This window comes from Triticum dicoccoides, chromosome 7A (assembly GCF_002162155.2).
Source record: "Triticum dicoccoides isolate Atlit2015 ecotype Zavitan chromosome 7A, WEW_v2.0, whole genome shotgun sequence".
NCBI classification, from domain to species: Eukaryota; Viridiplantae; Streptophyta; class Magnoliopsida; order Poales; family Poaceae; genus Triticum; species Triticum dicoccoides.
This window is the reverse complement of record NC_041392.1, coordinates 313395708-313416536: the sequence shown is the minus strand read 5'-3', so window position 1 is coordinate 313416536 and position 20829 is coordinate 313395708.

Sequence of the window (20829 nt, the reverse complement as noted above, 5' to 3'; positions counted from 1 at the left end):
CACTCGGTAGGATTTTTATAACTTAGGCGAGTGCTTGGACCGCAGCTAAGCCCCCGAGTGAGAGGGTTGCTCTCCACTCGGTAGGATTTTGACAAACTTAGGCGAGCACAGGGCTGCAGCTAAGCCTCCGAGTGGAAGTCTGGCTTACCACTCGGTAAGATTTTGATAAACTTAGGCGAGTGCTTGGACTGCAGCTAAGCCCCCGAGTGAGAGGGTTGCTCTTCACTCGGTAGGATTTTTATAACTTAGGTGAGTGCTTGGACCACAGCTAAGCCCCCGAGTGGAAGGCTGGCTTACCACTCGGTAGGATTTTTATAACTTAGGCGAAACGGATTCGCAGCTAAGCCTCCGAGTGGGAGTCTGGCTCCCCACTCGGTAGGATTTTTACAAACTTAGGCGAAACGGATTCGCGGCTAAGTCACCCACTGAGGGGGAATTTTATTGGACAAAAATAAAAAGTGACAGAAATTATGGAGGAACTTTGACACTATTATTTTGAGGTCCATGAACTACAGAAGTACTTTATTGCAACTCATCCGAGTGATAAACTTAAGTGTAAAATGGGCGGAGTAGCTCCGCGTTCCAAGCTCGGGGCTCGTCGATATTATGCTCAACGTTGTAAAGACGGTACGCCCCGTTGTGGAGAACCTTGGTGACGATGAAGGGGCCTTCCCAAGAGGGAGCAAGCTTGTGTGGTTTGTGCTGATCCACTCGGAGAACCAAATCCCCTTCCTGGAAGGCTCGACCTCTCACATTTCTGGCGTGGAAACGACGCAAATCTTGTTGATAGATGGTCGACCGGATCAGAGCCATCTCCCTTTCTTCCTCTAAAAGGTCGACTGCGTCCTGCCGCGCTTGTTCAGCCTCTGCTTCGTTGTAAATTTCAACTCGAGGAGCATTGTGGAGAAGATCACTCGGCAAGACTGCTTCAGCTCCGTAGACCAAGAAGAATGGAGTTCTTCCGGTCGACCGATTAGGTGTGGTCCGCAGCCCCCAAAGCACCGAGGGAAGTTCGTCGACCCAAGCTCCAGCCGCGTGTTTGAGATCACGCATCAGTCGAGGCTTCAATCCCTTAAGAATCAGTCCATTAGCTCGCTCTGCTTGTCCATTCGACTGCGGATGGGCGACTGAAGCGTAGTCGACCCGTGTGCCTTGGGAGTTGCAGAAATCTCTGAATTCTTCTGAGTCAAAGTTCGACCCATTATCCGTGATGATGCTGTGTGGGACACCATATCTGAATATTAGTTCCCTGATGAAGCTAACAGCAGTACCGGTGTCAAGGCTCTTGATTGGTTTAGCCTCGATCCACTTGGTGAACTTGTCGACTGCCACCAGTACATGCGTGAAGCCACTTCGTCCTGTTCTCAAAGGACCGACCATGTCCAGTCCCCATACTGCGAAAGGCCAGACGAGTGGGATGGTCTTCAGGGCCGACGCAGGCTTGTGCGACATATTCGAGTAGAACTGACATCCCTCGCACTTATCCACTATATCTTTTGCCATCTCATTCGCCTTTGGCCAGTAAAATCCGGCTCGGTATGCTTTGGCCATGATGGTCCGAGAGGACGCATGATGACCACAGGGCCCCGAGTGAATATCATTGAGGATGAGTCGACCTTCTTCTGGTGTTATGCACTTCTGACCAACTCCAGTCGCGCTTTCTCTGTATAATTGTCCTTTGATTACGGTAAAGGCCTTAGATCGACAGACGATTTGTCGAGCCTCTTCCTCATCCTCCGGAAGCTCTTTTCTCAGGATATATGCGACATACAGAACTGTCCAGTCGGGAACGACCACCAAAACCTCCATGATCAAGTCGACCACCACCGGGACTTCAACTTCAGTCGGATCTGTGGCACTCTTGGGCTGTGGAGTTTCTTCGGTGAAAGGATCTTCTTTGACTGACGGAGTGTGTATATGCTCCAAGAACACACCACTCGGAATGGCTTCTCTCTTGGAACCTATCTTTGCTAGATCATCAGCTGCTTGATTTTTCAGTCGGGGTATATGATGGAGCTCCAACCCCTCGAACTTCTTTTCCAGCTTCCTCACTGCATTGCAGTATCCAGTCATGGCTGGGCTTCTCACGTCCCACTCTTTCATCACCTGATTGACCACTAAATCCGAGTCGCCATAGACCATCAGGCGACGGACGCCGAGTGAAATGGCCATGCGCAACCCGTATAAGAGGGCCTCATATTCAGCCTCATTGTTGGAGGAATCAAAGTGAATCTGGAGCACATATCTGAGCTTATCTCCTCTGGGGGAAACCAGGACAACCCCAGCACCGGAACCATTCAACATCTTAGAGCCATCAAAGAACATGGTCCAATGCTCCGAGTGAACTTCAGTCGGCTACTGTTGTTCAATCCATTCGGCGAGGAAATCTGTTATTGCCTGGGACTTAATGGCTTTCTTTGCCTCAAACTTGATATCAAGGGGAAGAAGTTCAATCGCCCATTTCGCCACTCGACCAGTTGCATCTTTGTTGTGCAAAATCTCTGATAGTGGAGCGTCGCTGACGACTGTGATGGAATGATCAGAAAAGTAATGAGCAACCTTCTTTGTGGTCATGTATATTCCATACACAAGCTTCTGATAATGAGGATATCTCTGCTTGGATGGAGTCAAGACTTCAGACAAATAATACACTGGGCGCTGAACTTTGAGAGCTTTTCCTTCTTCTTCCCGCTCGACCGTAAGCACAGTACTGACGACTTGTCCTGTGGCTGCGATATAGAGCAACAGAGGCTCTTTGCTGATTGGAGCAGCAAGCACCGGCTGGGTGGAGAGCGGAGTTTTTAGCTCGGCAAACGCTGCATCAGCTTCTGGAGTCCACTCGAACTTGTCCGTCTTCTTCATCAGTCGGTAAAGAGGCAATGCCTTTTCACCGAGTCGTGAGATGAATCGACTTAATGCGGCCAAGCATCCAGTAAGCTTCTGGACATCGTGCACTCGCACAGGGCGTTTCATTCGGAGAATAGTGCCAATCTTCTCTGGGTTAGCGTCGATTCCCCGTTCGGAAACGAGAAAACCGAGTAACTTGCCACCAGGAACTCCAAATGTGCACTTTGATGGATTGAGCTTGATATCATACCTTCTGAGGTTGGCAAATGTTTCGGCGAGATCAGCGAGTAGGTCGGAACCTTTTCGTGACTTGACAACGATATCATCCATATATGCTTCCACATTCCGACTGATTTGAGTGAGTAGACACTTCTGAATCATTCGCATAAATGTGGCTCCGGCATTCTTGAGGCCGAATGGCATGGTGATATAGCAGAAGCACCCGAATGGAGTGATAAAAGCTGTTTTTACCTCGTCGGGTCCGTACAGACGGATCTGGTGGTACCCGGAGTAGGCATCTAAAAAACATAGCCTCTCGCATCCCGCGGTCGAGTCAACAATTTGATCTATGCGAGGGAGAGGAAAATGATCTTTCGGGCAGGCCCGGTTGATGTGCTTGAAATCAATGCACATTCGGAGCGACTTGTCCTTCTTAGGAACCATGACGACATTAGCGAGCCACTCGGAGTGGTATATCTCTCGGATAAATCCTGCCGCCAACAGTCGAGCCACTTCTTCGCCAATGGCTTTTCTCTTCTGGACGGCGGACCGCCGAAGATGCTCTTTGACTGGTTTTGCAGATGAGTCGACTCTTAGGCGATGCTCAGCCAGTCCCCTGGGAACACCTGGCATGTCAGCGGGCTTCCATGCAAAAATGTCCCAGTTCTCACGGAGGAACTGGATGAGCGCTTCTTCCTATTTTGGGTCGAGTGTTGTGGAGATGCGGGTCGGAGCTGCATCGGGGTCAGTCGGGTGAATGTGAACAGGCTTCGTCTCACCGGACGACTGGAATGCAGACTCTGTGGCGGGTTTCTTTGATCGCAGCAAGTCACTCGGATCTGCGTTTTGCTTGTATTCTTCGAACTCGACCGCTGTCACCTGGGAATCAGCAATCTTGGAGCCCTTCTGAAAGCACTCTTCTGCCTTTTTCCGATCACCGGTGACAGTGATCACTCCTTTGGGGCCGGGCATCTTCAATTTGAGGTACACGTAGCATGGTCGAGCCATGAACCGTGCGTAAGCTGGTCTCCCCAAAATGGCATGATATGCACTCTGAAAATCCACGACCTCAAACGTCAACTTTTCTTTGCGAAAATGTTTCGAATCACCAAACACCACATCCAAAGCTATTTGGCCGAGTGACTCGGCTTTCTTCCCTGGTATAACTCCATGAAAGCTCATGTTACTAGTGCTCAGTCGGGACATCGGAATGCCCATTCCTTTCAGTGTGTCTGCATACAACAAGTTCAGCCCACTTCCACCATCCATCAGCACCTTTGTCACTCGAGTGCCTTCGACAACTGGGTCGACCACCAAAGCTTGCCTCCCAGGGGTGGCAATATGAGTCGGGTGATCAGACTGGTCGAATGTGATGGGTATTTGAGACCATTTCAGATAATTTGCTTTTGCTGGGGCAACCATGTTCACCTCTCGGTTAATGACTTTCAGTCGACTTCTGCTTTCCACATCTGCAAAGATCATCAGAGTGGAGTTGATATGGGGATATCCTTCCTCACTGTCCTCCTTGTCTTCGGCCTTGCCTGACTCCTTCTCCTTGTCCTTAGACTGCTTTCCCTGAAACTGCTGGAGCAGGAGTCGACATTGGCGAGTGGTGTGCTTCGGGTAGATGATATTCCCCTCTTCGTCTTTCTTCGTATGGATGTGACATGGCATATCCATCACGTCGTTCCCTTCTTTATCCTTTACCTTATTGGGGTTCCAGGATCCTTTTGGTTTCCCCTTAAACTTTCCCTGAGTCACGGCCAGAGCCTATCTAGGAGCTGCTGGTTCAGCCTTCCGCTTCTGTTTCCGACTGGTGTTTCCTTTTTCCGACTGACTCGGCTTGTGCTTGCCGCTTCGGAGTCGGTCTTCTTCCTCGCCGTTGGCGTACTTGGTAGCAATCTCCATCATCCGACTCAAGGTCATGTCACCGGTTCGACCAAACTTCAAACTCAGTTCTTTGTTCTTGACGCCATCTTTGAAGGCGCAGACTGCCTGATGATCGGACACATTCTCCACAGTGTGGTGCAAAGTGATCCACCTCTGAATATACTCTCTGAGAGTCTCATTGGCCTTCTGCACGCAGACTTGCAACTCTGTCAATCCAGCTGGTCGCTTGCAAGTTCCTTCAAACGTTCTGATGAACACTCGGGACAGATCTTCCCAAGTGTAAATACTGCTAGGAGGTAATTGAGTCAACCATGCCCTGGCAGAACCTTCCAGCATGAGGGGCAAATGCTTCATGGCCACCTCGTCGTTCCCACCACCAATCTGAACTGCCACTCGGTAGTCTTCAAGCCAAGTTTCAGGCTTAGACTCACCAGTGAACTTGCTGACTCCTGTTGCCAACCTGAAATTGGGAGGGATAACTGCGGCTCTGATAGCTCTGCTGAAACATTCAGGACCAGAAATATGCACTCGACTGCTTGTGGGCGCATCTCTGTCGAGTCCGTCCCGATGGGCTCTGTTCCGGTCGACCAAACCTTGCACGATAATGGATCGCGCGTCGAAGCCTGGTTCTCTGGGGTCGACTGGAACCCTTCACCCTGTACTGTACTGACGCCTGTCATCTGGTTGCCGAGGAGCGTAAGATCCACCCCTCGGAGGGGAATTGGGCACTCGACGCCTATCATCTCGGTCGAGTCTGTCGCCATATTGATCTCGCCGATTCTCGCGCCCTTCACGCCGCGGAGGCGATCTGGGGCTGTGAGCCGACTGAACCGTATTCACAGTGACGGATCGACTCTGAATTCTGTTGCGCGACTGAGACACGGCTGAATTCTGATCTCCTGCTGCCCGGAGCAGATCCTTGATCTGCAGCAAACCTCTGCCAGCTTCCGACTGCGAAGGCTGGATGGACTCTGCTATACGGGTCGCAGCTGCTAAATTCTGAATTGGGGTCCGATATACCTGAGTCGGCGGGAAGAGTTGACGTCGACTGGTGTCGGGAACTCGTTGTCGCGCGCGCTCGTCGAGTGCTCGCTGAAGGTTCTCCAGTCGAGTGCGCTCGGCCAAATTGGCCAGACGCGCCTCCTCCAAGGCACGAGCCTCGGGGGTTTCTCCTGCGATGGGAGTACGCAGGGCATCCACGTTCCTGCGGCGAAGTTCCTCTCTTTGCAGAGAGTCGAGTGGCTCGGGCTGGTACTCTTCGTGGCGTCGTGCGGGGTCGCCTCCGTCACCTGCTCCATCATCACGGGCGAAGCCAGGGGGACTGCGGGGCCCGTCGACCATCAAGATTTCCGCCGCTGGATCACTACTACCGCACTCGGATGCAGTCTCTGCGGAGCCAGTTGACAGATCGAACAAGCCGTAGAGAGATTCGTCGGGCTCGATTGCCGCAACTTGGGTGGTGGCCGATTGGCGAGCCACCGCGTGCCTCACCCATCGCTGAAGCCTCGACCGGCCCAAGCGCTTGCGCTGGCGGAATACCGGGAGGGTGGACGATGGAGGAGTCGACCGATACTAGGTCGACGGTTGCCGCAGCAGAACGCCGCGGACACATGCGCGAAAATGCGTCGCACCGCGGACGGGGAGCGCATCTACGTCGAGTGGAGCCTCCTGGAGCCACGCGGAGTCGTCGGCGATGAAGGTGAGAGTGCCGAGACGGATCTCTTGACCCCCGACCAAAACTCCAGCAGACACCATGATGAAAGTACTCGGAAGAATCGCAACTTCTCCACAAAATCGCTAAAACACCGGCCCCACGGTGGGCGCAAACTGTCGTGGTTCTAAGCCTGACAGTAGAGTGGGGGTAGGTATGGAGAGGCAAGGTCCTAGCTATGGAGAGGTTGTAAACACAAGGGATGTACGAGTTCAGGCCCTTCTCGGAAGAAGTAACAGCCCTACGTCTCGGAGCCCGGAGGCGGTCGAGTGGATTATGAGTATATGAGTTACAAGGTGCCGAACCCCTCTGCCTGTGGAGGGGGGTGGCTTATATAGAGTGCGCCAGGACCCCAGCCAGCCCACGTAGGAGAGGGTTTAAGGTGAGTTAAGTCTGGGGCGTTACTGGTAACGCCCCACATAAAGTGCCTTTACTATCATAAAGCCTACTTAATTACAGGCCGTTGCAGTGCAGAGTGCCTCTTGACCTTCTGGTGGTCGAGTGAGTCTTCGTGGTCGAGTCCTTCAAGTCAGTCGAGTGTGTTCCTCGTTGGTCGACTGGAAGGCGACTTCTTCTAAGGGTGTCCTTGGGTAAGGTACTTAGATCAGGTCCATGACCCTACCCTAGGTACATAACCCCATCAGAGGGGGGTCCCGACCCCCCTCCCCCCTGCTCGGCCTCGCGCTAACGCATTGCTGTGTGCTAGGTTCTGACAGGACGAAATGCGGTAATTCTGTTTCCACCCCCACCACACGCACCCCAGAGCCACACCCTTAAGATAGATAGTGGGGTCACGGATGTGACGGACTCACCTTCGCATGCGACGACAAGGCACGCCGTGTCGTCGCGTGCTCCGGCTCGTTCCTGTCTCGGCCTCGCAGGGGGAGGGGAGGTGGTCCCGACCCCGCCTCCCCCCACTCGGCCTCGCGCTACCGCATTGCTACGCGCTAGGTTTTGACAGGACGAAATGCGGTTATCAATCATTTAAAGAAATTTAAATCCAAAAAATTATCAACAATTACTGGGGAAGTTCAAGTTGTAAAAGGGACATAGGAATGAAAAGAATTTCAAGTTACTGGAGAAGTTCAAGTTGAAAAATACAAAAGTTTGGTGTTTTGAAAAAACATCAAATGAACATGGAGAAAAAAAATTACACAGGTTAAACACATACTGAAGTTCTACCACAATTCGAAGTATGCAAATATGTTATAGAAAAATAAAGTAAGGTATGCATGCATATTTCCGAATAATCCCATAGTTGCCGACGGAACAAACTCAAACCCAAAATTGAAAATTGAAAATTACAAAAAAACAAAACAAGAAAATATAGAGTGCGATGCTGCACCGCCTTGCAATGTGGAAACCAAGAAGTTCAATCACTGGTACCATAGAAGTCAAACTACTACCACAGAATGTGGATGATCCAAAAAAAATAATCCCGAAGACAGAATAAATATAAAAAAGATGATCCGCATGTGTATGGATCAGCTCCACATTTACATATATGAGTACTCTAAAAAACAAAAAACACGTACAATTTTTTTATAACAACACCAACCGAACAAATCGTATTGCGACATCACCTAAAAAACATGCATAAAAACGACAGAAGTTCTAGCCTAAAAGGTGCAGAAGTCCAACTCGTAAGACAGACAGTAGAATCATTGGAAAAAACACGCTATCGAATTTATTTTCTAGATTCAATCACTTGGGTGACTACACCTTCTCAGTCCACGACCTCGAACGACATCCTACTACGCCCTAACATCAAAACGATGAAGCCGCCAAGCTGTCTCATCGAAGAACCGGAACCAACACGGCTGGACACGAGATCCAATCACCCGATTTCAGGGGTGTATTCGCCTTCCCGATCAAATTAACAATGCATGAACGATCCAATCTCGCTACTGCAATCAAATCCGCCCTCTATGTTCACAGAAAAACGACAAATCCACAGAAGCCGTGGAAACCACTCCCGCGGACGAAGAACACGGAACCCGAAATCAAATCCGTTGAAATTAATGACAAATTTTCCACGAAATTCATACCTACACCGAATTCCCATCATGTTAGAGGATCTAGAACATCCAGTGAATGCATTAAACTTGTAAAGAGACACAAGTTCATCCGCCCCGAGAGTGAATCCGCCAAAATGCAAAATTACGAATCAAAACGAGCATTTAGATGCAAGTATGGGTATCTGGATTACAGTCACATCCCAGACAACACTACCGTCCGGAATAATTCGCGAGGGAAGCCACGGTTGCGAAGATAGCCCGAAGTTAGGGTTCGTACAGAGGGAAGTCCAGGCGCGTTACTCAGGAAGTTCAGGTTGTGATCAGAATAGTGTTTATGTATATACAACCCGTGATCAGAATAGTGCAGGTATGTATATATATGTATGTATATATGTATATATATGCAACCCGACTATTCTGCTAATATTAGCAGAATAGTTATTCTAATAACACTTCTGCACTGCACGCTCAACGCGAGAGCACTGCACTTTCTGTAGCTAGAGCACTGCAATACACATTAGTGAACCTCATGTCATAAAAAACTGCACGCAGTGTTTTTCTTGTACTGTTTTCGCTCTATTTTTTAACCGTTTATCGGAACGAGGAGCATAATATACTATTGGAAAGCTATGGATTAAAACCAACTTCGCCATGTTGAACACTTTTCGAGATTCCTCGCAGTTTAAGAGCAGTTTCAAAAATGGTGTGGCGGATGACGAGTGGCAGCGAGCATATTTTCGTGATTTTTTCTAAACCGCTCATCGAAATAAAGCAAATGATACGCTGTTGGAAAGATATCGTTGAGGCGCATCTTTTTTGTATCTATTATTTTCTCTAATTCGTTACAGTTTAAGAGCAGTTTCAAATTTACTAAATCGCAAAATTACGTTTTTTTTTTTGAAATTTTTGCATTTTTTGGTACTGTTTTCACTCTAGTTTTTGAACAGTTTCCTGAAATGAGGCGTGTAATACGTCATTGGAAATCTATGAACAAGGTGCTACTTTCATATGTAGAAATGGTTTCGAGATTCCTTACGGTTTTAAGTTAATTTTGAAAATGGTGCGGAGGACGACGAGTGACAGCAGTTGTTTTTCATGAAGTTGTTACAAAACACTTGTCGAAATGATTCAAATGATATGCCATTGGAAAGATATCGACGAGACGCAACTTCTTCATGTAAAACACTCTCTAATTTCTTATGGTTTAAGAGCAGTTTTAAAAGTAGCAAAATGCGAACATTGTTTTTCGCGACACCCAAATCGACGAGTGAACTTCATCCGACAGAAAACCGCCGTGCTTCAGTCGAAAACCGCACTACATTAGAGAGTCAAGTGAACTTCATGATTTCTATTGTCGGACGTACATTTTCTCAAACGATTTTTTATTGTCTTTTTTCCAACTTTTTTATGAACGAGAGTGGACCGCAGAGACGAGGCAAATGAACCACGACATATGTCAAAGTGAACCTCATTGCTATCTTGTTGTTTTGTTTAAAAAAATCGCACTTTCATGTTGGGCGCAAGTGAACAACATCACTCTCAAAAGTGAACGACATCCGAGGACCAAACGTACTGCATGTGTTGACGCAATCAACTGATTTTTGAGACACACGAAACAAAATGCACTTCATACATAGAGGTAATGAGCTGCTACAGAAATTGGAGTGAACTAGTTTTTCCAATTGCCCCACAAACAAAACAAATTTGCATTCGAGAATGAAGTGAACCTCGCATGGGGATTTCATTCTCTTTTTCTACAAGGTGAACCACTAAGGGGTTGCACTTGTTTTTAGAACTTCGAAACAGGTTCCAGCGAGCTGGACAATTATGTAAAGTCATGCACCTACACCTCTCTTTTGTTCCTGGGATACAACTTTAGACAGAAGCACGAGACTTCATTGCAGGCTTGTTTGTTTTGCACGGCTGCGGTTGCGGATTGCACGGCTGCAGTTTTTACAATGAACTAATGAAGTGTAGTTTTCAACAACAACAAAATTAAGTTATGGGGCATCCAGTAGAACTGCATCACTTCATCTTTTCCTGCTAAAATGAGTAAAATGAACCTTAATAGCAAACCACAGCGGACTTCATTTGCACTTTATTTTCTCTTCAGAAAACACAAAATCTGCAGAGAGGCTACTGAACCGCAAGGGGCGCACAACGACACGCACTGGATCAGGCAAACTACAATGACCACCCTCTTGTTTTTTTCTCGCGCGCCACATGCGGGCGGACTGCAGAGCATAGCCCCAGGATTGCAGTAGCACTGCAAAATTGTCGCCGCGGAGCTGCAGAGCGAGCGTTACCGAACTGTTGAGGAGCCCTTTCATTTTGTAGCCCTAGAGAGATCACCAACGACATGACGTGCAAGAGAGAGGTAGTTGAAGAATTGAAATGCATTGGAACGCCTGCCGAACTGCACGGGAGCCACATTGCAAGCTTTGCCAGGGGGAGGAGGCCGGAGAGACAAGGGTGGACCGACGAACCTGCACGAAATAGGGACCCCGACCATGGAGCTTGGCCACGCCGGGGGGGAGGCAGCTCGCCTGCTGCCTGGCTGCAGCATGCATGCTGGTGTTGCGGATCCGGTCACTGGAGGGCGTCAGAAATGACCAGAGGGCGCGTGTCGTGATCCTCTACGGGCGTTGAGGAAAGAGCGGGAGAGGAGGGAGCAGGGGAAGAAGGGAGAGGCGTCGGCAGACGTTGCTGGTCTCACCAGCGGCTGGCTATGGCGACATCACCGTGGGAGCGCGACGCACGAATCTGGCGTCGCCGTGGTGTGCGGCGTGGGATATCGGTAGCCAGAGGAATGGGTGCGGGCGGCCAGATCTCGCGGACGGATGCGGGAGTTGGCGGGCGGCGGTGTAGGCAGAAGCTGGCCGGGCCAAGGCGGCGACATAGGTAGAGGGCGGACAGGGCGGGGAGGGGTTGGGGGTGCTGCGGTAGAAGATGGACGGAGGTCAGGGCGGCGCGGCGGTGGCCTGGGGTGGGGATCCGGCTGCGGCGCCGGTGGAAGGTGGACTAGGCTGGGTCGTGTGGCGGCGACCTATCGTTGTGCTCCGGCGGCGGCGCTGTGGAAGGTGGAGGGTAGGTGGTGGTTTGGATCGGGGAGGGGACAAGTGGGTTTTGTGTAGGAGGTGGGTGTGGGTATGGGGATGAGCCGAGGGGGCGGGCTTTTTGCTGCAGTTTACTTCGCGGCTACGGGGGAGTACTCGGGTGTTATAGGAAGGGTGTTAACAGAATAAGGTCTTAACGGTGTTGTTAGAATAGACTCACCCTGGGTGAGGAATAGTTATTCTTCATCTCCTTTATTTTACCATCAATGCACCGTAATTTTACGTTCCGTAAGTTTTTATTATTTCCAACATAAAAAGAGACGGTAAAAAATATATAATTGTCATAAAAAATATTTTATGTTATGTAAAATTACAAACGTAAAAACATAGTGTAAAATACACATAAACTGCAAATTTTCTTGTCTTATGACCTATATTTTTATTTTCTTATGCCAAATTTTATGTAGTGAATCAACAGAAATGTAACTATTTGAATTTCAAACGTAATTTAATTATGAAATGATTGTAAAATTACCTCGGGTAAAGAATACTTTATTCTGCACCCTGGGTGATGAATAGTATCACTATATATATGTATATATATATGTGTGTGTTCTGTTATCTACATCATTCACTTATAGCTATGTCTTTATACTTGAACTTTTTTGATTTAAGTGATTGTGATCGGACCCTAACCCCTTCTGTGCTTCTTCCTCAAATTATATTTGTCTAAGTCATATGCATTCTGTTGAAACCTGTCAAATGTCTTCACTGGGTCCTTGTCAGCTGAAGACACAGAGACACACATTTAAATTTGTTTTAATGATATACCCATTTTGCCTGAATATCGGAGAAGCCGGAACGACCACCCGACAATCCAGGCGTGCGTGGGAACATGAACAACTTCCAATAAGTTGCATGCATGCCACGTGTTCTTCAGATGTGAACCGCCAGGGGCACCTACGTAATTACGTTGTGCAGCCTCCTTCCTTATAAATACACACACCGCACGGTCATTATCTCTTCTTCCACCTCGCCACCTCGCTCAAACCCTAGCGCCTCCGCTAGCTCGCGTCAACGCCGGAGACGAAGTGCTTAGCTGTCGCGACTTCTTCGACGCCGTCCTCACACCGGCAGTGGACCTCGTCCTCTCCGCTGCCGTCGTAGGTGTCTTCCGCTGCCGAGTTAGGTCACGGGAGATTGAACTGCTTGGCTTCCTTCTCTGCCTCGTCTAGCAGTTCTACAGTGGTAATTAAAATCTCACTTTTTACTGTCTTTTTGATCTGTCGAATCCATCCACTTCAACCAAAAGTGGTTTCTATACTTCCAAATATGGATCTGTCTGATGGAGTCACGTACCTAGGGTAGGGTCACAGACCTGATCTAAGTACCCTGCCCAAGGACACTCTTAGAAGAGATCACCTTCCAGTCGACCTACGAGAGACTCACTCGACTGACTTGAAGGACTCGACCACGAAGACTCACTCGACCACCAGAAGGTCAAGAGGCACTCTGCACTGCAACGGCCTGTAATTAAGTAGACTTTATGATAGTAAAGACACTTTATGTGGGGCGTTACCTGTAACGCCCCGGACTTAATACACCTTAACCCCTTCATTACGTGGGCTGGCTGGGGTCCTGGCGCACTCTATATAAGCCACCCCCCTCCACAGGCAGAGGGGTTCGGCATCTTGTAATCCATATACACATAATCCACTCGACCGCCTCCGGGCTCCGAGACGTAGGGCTTTTACTTCCTCCGAGAAGGGCCTGAACTCGTACATCTCTTGTGTTTACAACCTCTCCATAGCTAGGACCTTGCCTCTCCATACCTACCCCCCCACTCTACTGTCAGACTTAGAACCACGACAGTTGGCGCCCACCGTGGGGCAGGTGTTTTAGCGATTTTGTGGAGAAGTTGCGATTCTTCTGAGTACTTCCATCATGGTGGCTGCTGGAGTTTTGGTTGAGGGTCGAGAGATCCGTCTCGGTGCTCTCACCTTCGTCGCCGACGACTCCGCCTGGCTCCAGGAGGCTCCACTCGACGTCGATGCGCTCCCCGTCCGCGGTGCGACGCATTTTCGTGCATGTGTCCGCGGCGTTCTGCTGCGGCAACCGTCGACTCCGTATCGGTCGACTCCCCCATCGACCACCCTCCTGGTCTCCCGCCAGCGCAAGCGCTCGGGCCGGTCGAGGCTTCAGCGGTGGGTGAGGCACGCGGTGGCTCGCCAGACGGCCACCACCCAAGTTGCGGCAATCGAGCCCGACGAATCTCTCTACGGCCTGTTCGATCTGTCGTCTGGCTCCGTAGAGACTGCATCCGAGTGCGATAGCAGTGATCCAGCGGCGGAAATCCTGATGGTCGACGGGCCCCGCAGTCCCCCTGGCTTCGCCCGTGATGGTGGGGCAGGCGACGGAGGCGACCCCGCACGAGACCACGAAGAGTACCAGCCCGAGCCACTCGACTCTCTGCAAAGAGAGGAACTTCGCCGCAGGAACGTGGATGTCCTGCGTACTCCCATCGCAGGAGAAACCCCCGAGGCTCGCGCCTTGGAGGAGGCACGTTTAGCCAATTTGGCCGAACGCACTCGACTGAAGAATCTTCAGCGAGCACTCGACGAGCGCGCGCGGCAACGAGTTCCTGACACCAGTCGACGTCAACTCTTTCCGCCGACTCAGGTATATCGAACCCCAGTCCAGAATTTAGCAGCTGCGACCCGTATTGCAGAGGCCATCCAGCCTTCTCAGTCGGAAGCTGGCAGAGGCTTGATGCAGATCAGGGATCTGCTCCGGGCAGCAGGCGATCAGAATTCGGCCATGTCGCAGTCGCGCAACAGAATTCACAGTCGATCTGTCGCTGCGAATACGGTTCAGTCGGCTCACAGCCCCAGATCGCCTCCGCGGCGTGAAGGGCGCGAGAATCGGCGAGACCAATATGGAGACCGACACGACCGAGATGATGGGCGTCGAGTGCCCAATTCCCCTCCGAGGGGTGGGTCTTACGCTCCTCGGCAGCAAGATGACAGACGTCAGCTCAGTGCGGGGCGAAGAGTTCCAGTCGACCCCAGAGAACCGGGCTTCGACGCGCGATCCATTATCGTGCAAGGCTTGGTCGACCGGAACAGAGCCCATCGAGGTGGACTCGACAGAGATGCGCCCACAAGCAGTCGAGTGCATGTTTCTGGTCCTGAATGTTTCAGCAGAGCTATCAGAGCCGCAGTGATCCCTCCCAATTTCAGGTTGGCAACAGGAGTCAGCAAGTTTACTGGTGAGTCTAAGCCTGAAACTTGGCTTGAGGACTACCGAGTGGCGGTTCAGATTGGTGGTGGGAACGACGAGGTGGCCATGAAGCATTTGCCCCTCATGCTGGAAGGTTCTGCCAGGGCATGGTTGACTCAATTACCTCCTAGCAGCATTTACACTTGGGAAGATCTGTCCCGAGTGTTCGTCAGAACGTTTGAAGGAACTTGCAAGCGACCGGCTAGATTGACGGAGCTGCAAGTCTGCGTACAGAAGACCAATGAGACTCTCAGGGAGTATATTCAAAGATGGATCACTTTGCACCATACTATGGAGAATGTGTCTGATCATCAGGCAGTCTGCGCCTTTAAGGATGGTGTCAAGAACAGAGAATTGAGTTTGAAATTTGGTCGAACCGGTGACATGACCTTGAGTCGAATGATGGAGATTGCTACCAAGTACGCCAACGGCGAAGAAGAAGACCGACTCCGAAGCGGCAAGCACAAGCCGAGTCAGTCGGAAAAGGGAAACACCAGTCGGAAACAGAAGCGGAAGGCTGAACCGGCAGCTCCTGGAGAGGCTCTGGCCGTGACTCAGGGAAAGTTTAAAGGGAAACCAAAAGGATCCTGGAACCCTAAGAAGGTAAAGGATAAAGAAGGGAACGACATGATGGATATGCCGTGTCACATCCACACGAAGAAAGACGAAGAGGGGAATATCATCTACCCGAAGCATACCACTCGCCAATGTCGGCTCCTGATCCAGCAGTTTCAAGGAAAACAGTCTAAAGACAAGGAGAAGGAGTCGGACAAGGCCGAAGACAAGGAGGACAGTGAGGAAGGATATCCGCATATCAACTCCACTCTGATGATCTTTGCAGATGTGGAAAGCAAGAGTCGATTGAAAGTTATTAACCGTGAGGTGAACATGGTTGCCCCAGCAAAAGCAAATTATCTGAGATGGTCCCAAACACCTATCACATTCGACCAATCTGATCACCCGACTCATATTGCCACCCCTGGGAGGCAAGCTTTGGTGGTCGATCCAGTTGTCGAAGGCACTCGACTGACAAAAGTGCTGATGGACGGTGGTAGTGGGCTGAATTTGTTGTATGCAGACACACTGAAAGGAATGGGCACTCCGATGTCCTGACTGAGCACCAGTAACATGAGCTTTCATGGAGTTATACCAGGGAAGAAAGCCGAGTCACTCGGCCAAATAGCTCTGGACGTGGTGTTTGGTGATTCGAAACATTTTCGCAAAGAGAAGTTGACGTTTGAGGTCGTGGATTTTCAGAGTGCTTATCATGCCATTTTGGGGAGACCAGCTTATGCACGGTTCATGGCTCGACCATGTTACGTGTACCTCAAATTGAAGATGCCCGGCCCCAAAGGAGTGATCACTGTCACCGGTGATCGGAAAAAGGCAGAAGAGTGCTTTCAGAAGGGCTCAAAGATTGCTGATTCCCAGGTGACAGCGGTCGAGTTCGAAGAATACAAGCAAAACGCAGATCCGAGTGACTTGCTGCGATCCAAGAAACCCGCCACAGAATCTGCATTTCAGTCGTCCGGTGAGACGAAGCCTGTTCACATTCACCCGACCGACCCCGATGCAGCTCCGACCCACATCTCCACAACACTCGACCCGAAATAGGAAGAAGCGCTCATCCAGTTCCTCCGTGAGAACTGGGACATTTTTGCATGGAAGCCCGCTGACATGCTAGGTGTTCCCAGGGGACTGGCTGAGCATCGCCTAAGAGTCGACTCATCTGCAAAACCAGTCAAAGAGCATCTTCGGCGGTCCGCCGTCCAGAAGAGAAAAGCCATTGGTGAGGAAGTGGCTCGACTGTTGGCGGCAGGATTTATCCGAGAGATATACCACTCCGAGTGGCTCGCTAATGTCGTCATGGTTCCTAAGAAGGACAAATCGCTCCGAATGTGCATTGATTTCAAGCACATCAACCGGGCCTGCCCGAAAGATCATTTTCCTCTCCCTCGCATAGATCAAATTGTTGACTCGACCGCGGGATGCGAGAGACTGTCTTTTCTAGACGCCTACTCCGGGTACCACCAGATCCGTCTGTACGGACCCGACGAGGTAAAAACAGCTTTCATCACTCCATTCGGGTGCTTCTGCTATATCACCATGCCATCCGGCCTCAAGAATGCCGGAGCCACATTTATGCGAATGATTCAGAAGTGTCTACTCACTCAAATCAGTCGGAATGTGGAAGCGTATATGGATGATATTGTCGTCAAGTCACGAAAAGGTTCCGACCTGCTCGCTGACCTCGCCGAAACATTTGCCAACCTCAGAAGGTATGATATCAAGCTCAATCCATCAAAGTGCACATTCGGAGTTCCTGGTGGCAAGTTACTCGGTTTTCTCGTTTCCGAGCGAGGGATCGACGCTAATCCAGAGAAGATCGGCACTATTCTCCGAATGAAACGCCCTGTGCGAGTGCACGATGTCCAGAAGCTTACTGGATGCTTGGCCGCATTAAGTCGGTTCATCTCACGACTCGGTGAAAAGGCATTGCCTCTTTACCGACTGATGAAGAAGGCAGACAAGTTCGAGTGGACTCCAGAAGCTGATGCAGCGTTTGCCGAGCTAAAAGCTCTGCTCTCCACCCAGCCGGTGCTTGCTGCCCCAATCAGCAAAGAGCCTCTGTTGCTTTATATCGCAGCCACAGGACAAGTTGTTAGTACTGTGCTTACGGTCGAGCGGGAAGAAGAAGGAAAAGCTCTCAAAGTTCAGCGCCCAGTGTATTATTTGTCTGAAGTCTTGACTCCATCCAAGCAGAGATATCCTCATTATCAGAAGCTTGTGTATGGAATATACATGACCACAAAGAAGGTTGCTCATTATTTCTCTGATCATTCCATCACAGTCGTCAGCGACGCTCCACTATCAGAGATTTTGCACAACAGAGATGCAACTGGTCGAGTGGCGAAATGGGCGATTGAACTTCTTCCCCTTGATATCAAGTTTGAGGCAAAGAAAGCCATTAAGTCCCAGGCCATAGCACATTCCTCGCCGAGTGGATTGAACAGCAGCAGCCGACTGAAGTTCACTCGGAGCATTGGACCATGTTCTTTGATGGCTCTAAGATGTTGAATGGTTCCGGTGCTGGGGTTGTCTTGGTTTTCCCCAGAGGAGATAAGCTTAGATATGTGCTCCAGATTCACTTCGATTCCTCCAACAATGAGGCAGAGTATGAGGCCCTCTTGTACGGATTGCGCATGGCCATTTCACTCGGCGTCCGTCGCCTGATGGTCTATGGCGACTCAGATTTAGTGGTCAACCAAGTGATGAAGGAGTGGGACGTGAGAAGCCCAGCCATGACTGGATACTGCAGTGCAGTGAGGAAGCTGGAAAAGAAGTTCGAGGGGTTGGAGCTCCATCATATACCCCGACTGAAAAATCAAGCAGCTGATGATCTAGCAAAGATAGGTTCCAAGAGAGAAGCCATTCCGAGTGGTGTGTTCTTGGAGCATATACACACTCCGTTAGTCAAAGAAGATCCTTTCACCGAAGAAGCTCTACAGCCCAAGAGTGCCACAGATCCGACTGAGGTTGAAGTCCCAGCAGTGGTCGACTTGGTCATGGAGGTCTTGGTGGTCATTCCCGACTGGACAGTTCTATATACCGCGTATATCCTGAGAAAGGAGCTCCCGGAGGATGAGGAAGAGGCTCGACAGATCGTCCTCGATCTAAAGCTTTTACCGTAATCAAAGGGCAGTTATACAGAGAAAGCGCGACTGGAGTTGGTCAGAAGTGCATAACACCAGAAGAAGGTCGAATCATCCTTAATGATATCCACTCGGGGACCTGTGGTCATCATGCGTCCTCTCGGACCATCGTGGCCAAAGCATACCGAGCCGGATTTTACTGGCCAAAGGCGAATGAGATGGCAAAGGAAATAGTGGATAAGTGCGAAGGATGTCAGTTCTACTCGAATATGTCACACAAACCTGCATCAGCTCTGAAGACCATTCCACTCGTCTGGCCTTTCGCAGTATGGGGGTTGGACATGGTCGGTCCTTTGAGAACAGGTCGAAGTGGCTTCACGCATGTACTGGTAGCAGTCGACAAGTTCACCAAGTGATTGAGGCTAAACCAATCAAGAACCTTGACGCCGGTGCTGCTGTTAGCTTCATCAGGGAACTGATATTCAGATATGGAGTCCCGCACAGCATCATTACGGATAATGGGTCGAACTTCGACTCGGAGGAATTCAGGGATTTCTGCAACTCTCAAGGAACACGAATCGACTACGCTTCAGTCGCCCATCCACAGTCGAATGGACAAGCAGAGCGAGCCAATGGCCTGATTCTCAAGGGATTGAAACCCCGACTGATGCGTGATCTCAAGCATGTAGCTGGAGCTTGGGTCGACGAACTTCCCTCGGTGCTTTGGGGACTGCGGACCACACCTAATCGGTCGACCGGAAGAACTCCATTCTTCTTGGTCTACGGAGCTGAAGCAGTTTTGCCGAGTGATCTGCTCCACAATGCTCCTCGAGTTGAAATCTACAATGAAGCAGAAGCTGAACAAGTGCGGCAGGACGCAGTCGACCTTTTAGAGGAAGAAAGGGAGATGGCTCTGATCCGGTCGACCATCTACCAACAAGATTTGCGTCATTTCCACGCCAGAAATGTGAGGGGTCGAGCCTTCCAGGAAGGAGATTTAGTTCTCCGAGTGGATCAGAAGAAACAACACAAGCTTGCTCCTTCTTGGGAAGGACCCTTCATCGTCACCAAAGTTCTCCACAACGGGGCGTACCGTCTTTACAACGTCGAACATAATATCGACGAGCCCCGAGCTTGGAACGCGGAACTACTTCGCCCATTTTACACTTAAGTTTAATCACTCGGATGAGTTGCAATAAAGTACTTATGTAGTTCATGGACCTCAAAAAAATAGTGTCATAGTTCCTCCATAATTTTTGTCACTTTTTATTTTGTCCAATAAAATTTTCCCCCAGTGGGTGACTTAGCCGCGAATCTGTTTCGCCTAAGTTTGTAAAAATCCTACCGAGTGGTGAGCCGGACTCCCACTCGGAGGCTTAGCTGCGAATCCGTTTCGCCTAAGATTAAAAGAAAATCCTACCGAGTGGTAAGCCAGACTTCCACTCGGAGGCTTAGCTGCAGTCCAAGTACTCGCCTAAGTTATAAAAATCCTACCGAGTGGTAAGCCAGACTTCCACTCGGAGGCTTAGCTGCAGTCCAAGTACTCGCCTAAGTTATAAAAATCCTACCGAGTGGTAAGCCAGACTTCCACTCGGAGGCTTAGCTGCAGTCCAAGTACTCGCCTAAGTTATAAAAACCCTACCGAGTGGTAAGCCAGACTTCCACTCGGAGGCTTAGCTGCAGTCCAAGTACTCGCCTAAGTTATAAAAATCCTACCGAGTGGTAAGTCAGACTTCCACTCGGAGGCTTAGCTGCAGTCCAAGTACTCGCCTAAGTTATAAATATCCTACCGAGTGGTAAGCCAGACTTCCACTCGGAGGCTTAGCTGCAGTCCAAGTACTCGCCTAAGTTTTCAAAATCCTACCGAGTGAAGAGCAAACCTCTCACTCGGGGGCTTAGCTGCAGCCCAGTGCTCGCCTAAGATATAAAAATCCTACCGAGTGAAGAGAAAACCTCTCACTCGGAGGCTTAGCTGCAGCCCAGTGCTCGCCTAAGTTATCAAAATCCTACCGAGTGAAGAGCAAACCTCTCACTCGGGGGCTTAGCTGCAGCCCAGTGCTCGCCTAAGTTTTCAAAATCCTACCGAGTGACGAGCAAACCTCTCACTCGGGGGCTTAGCTGCAGCCCAGTGCTCGCCTAAGATATAAAAATCCTAC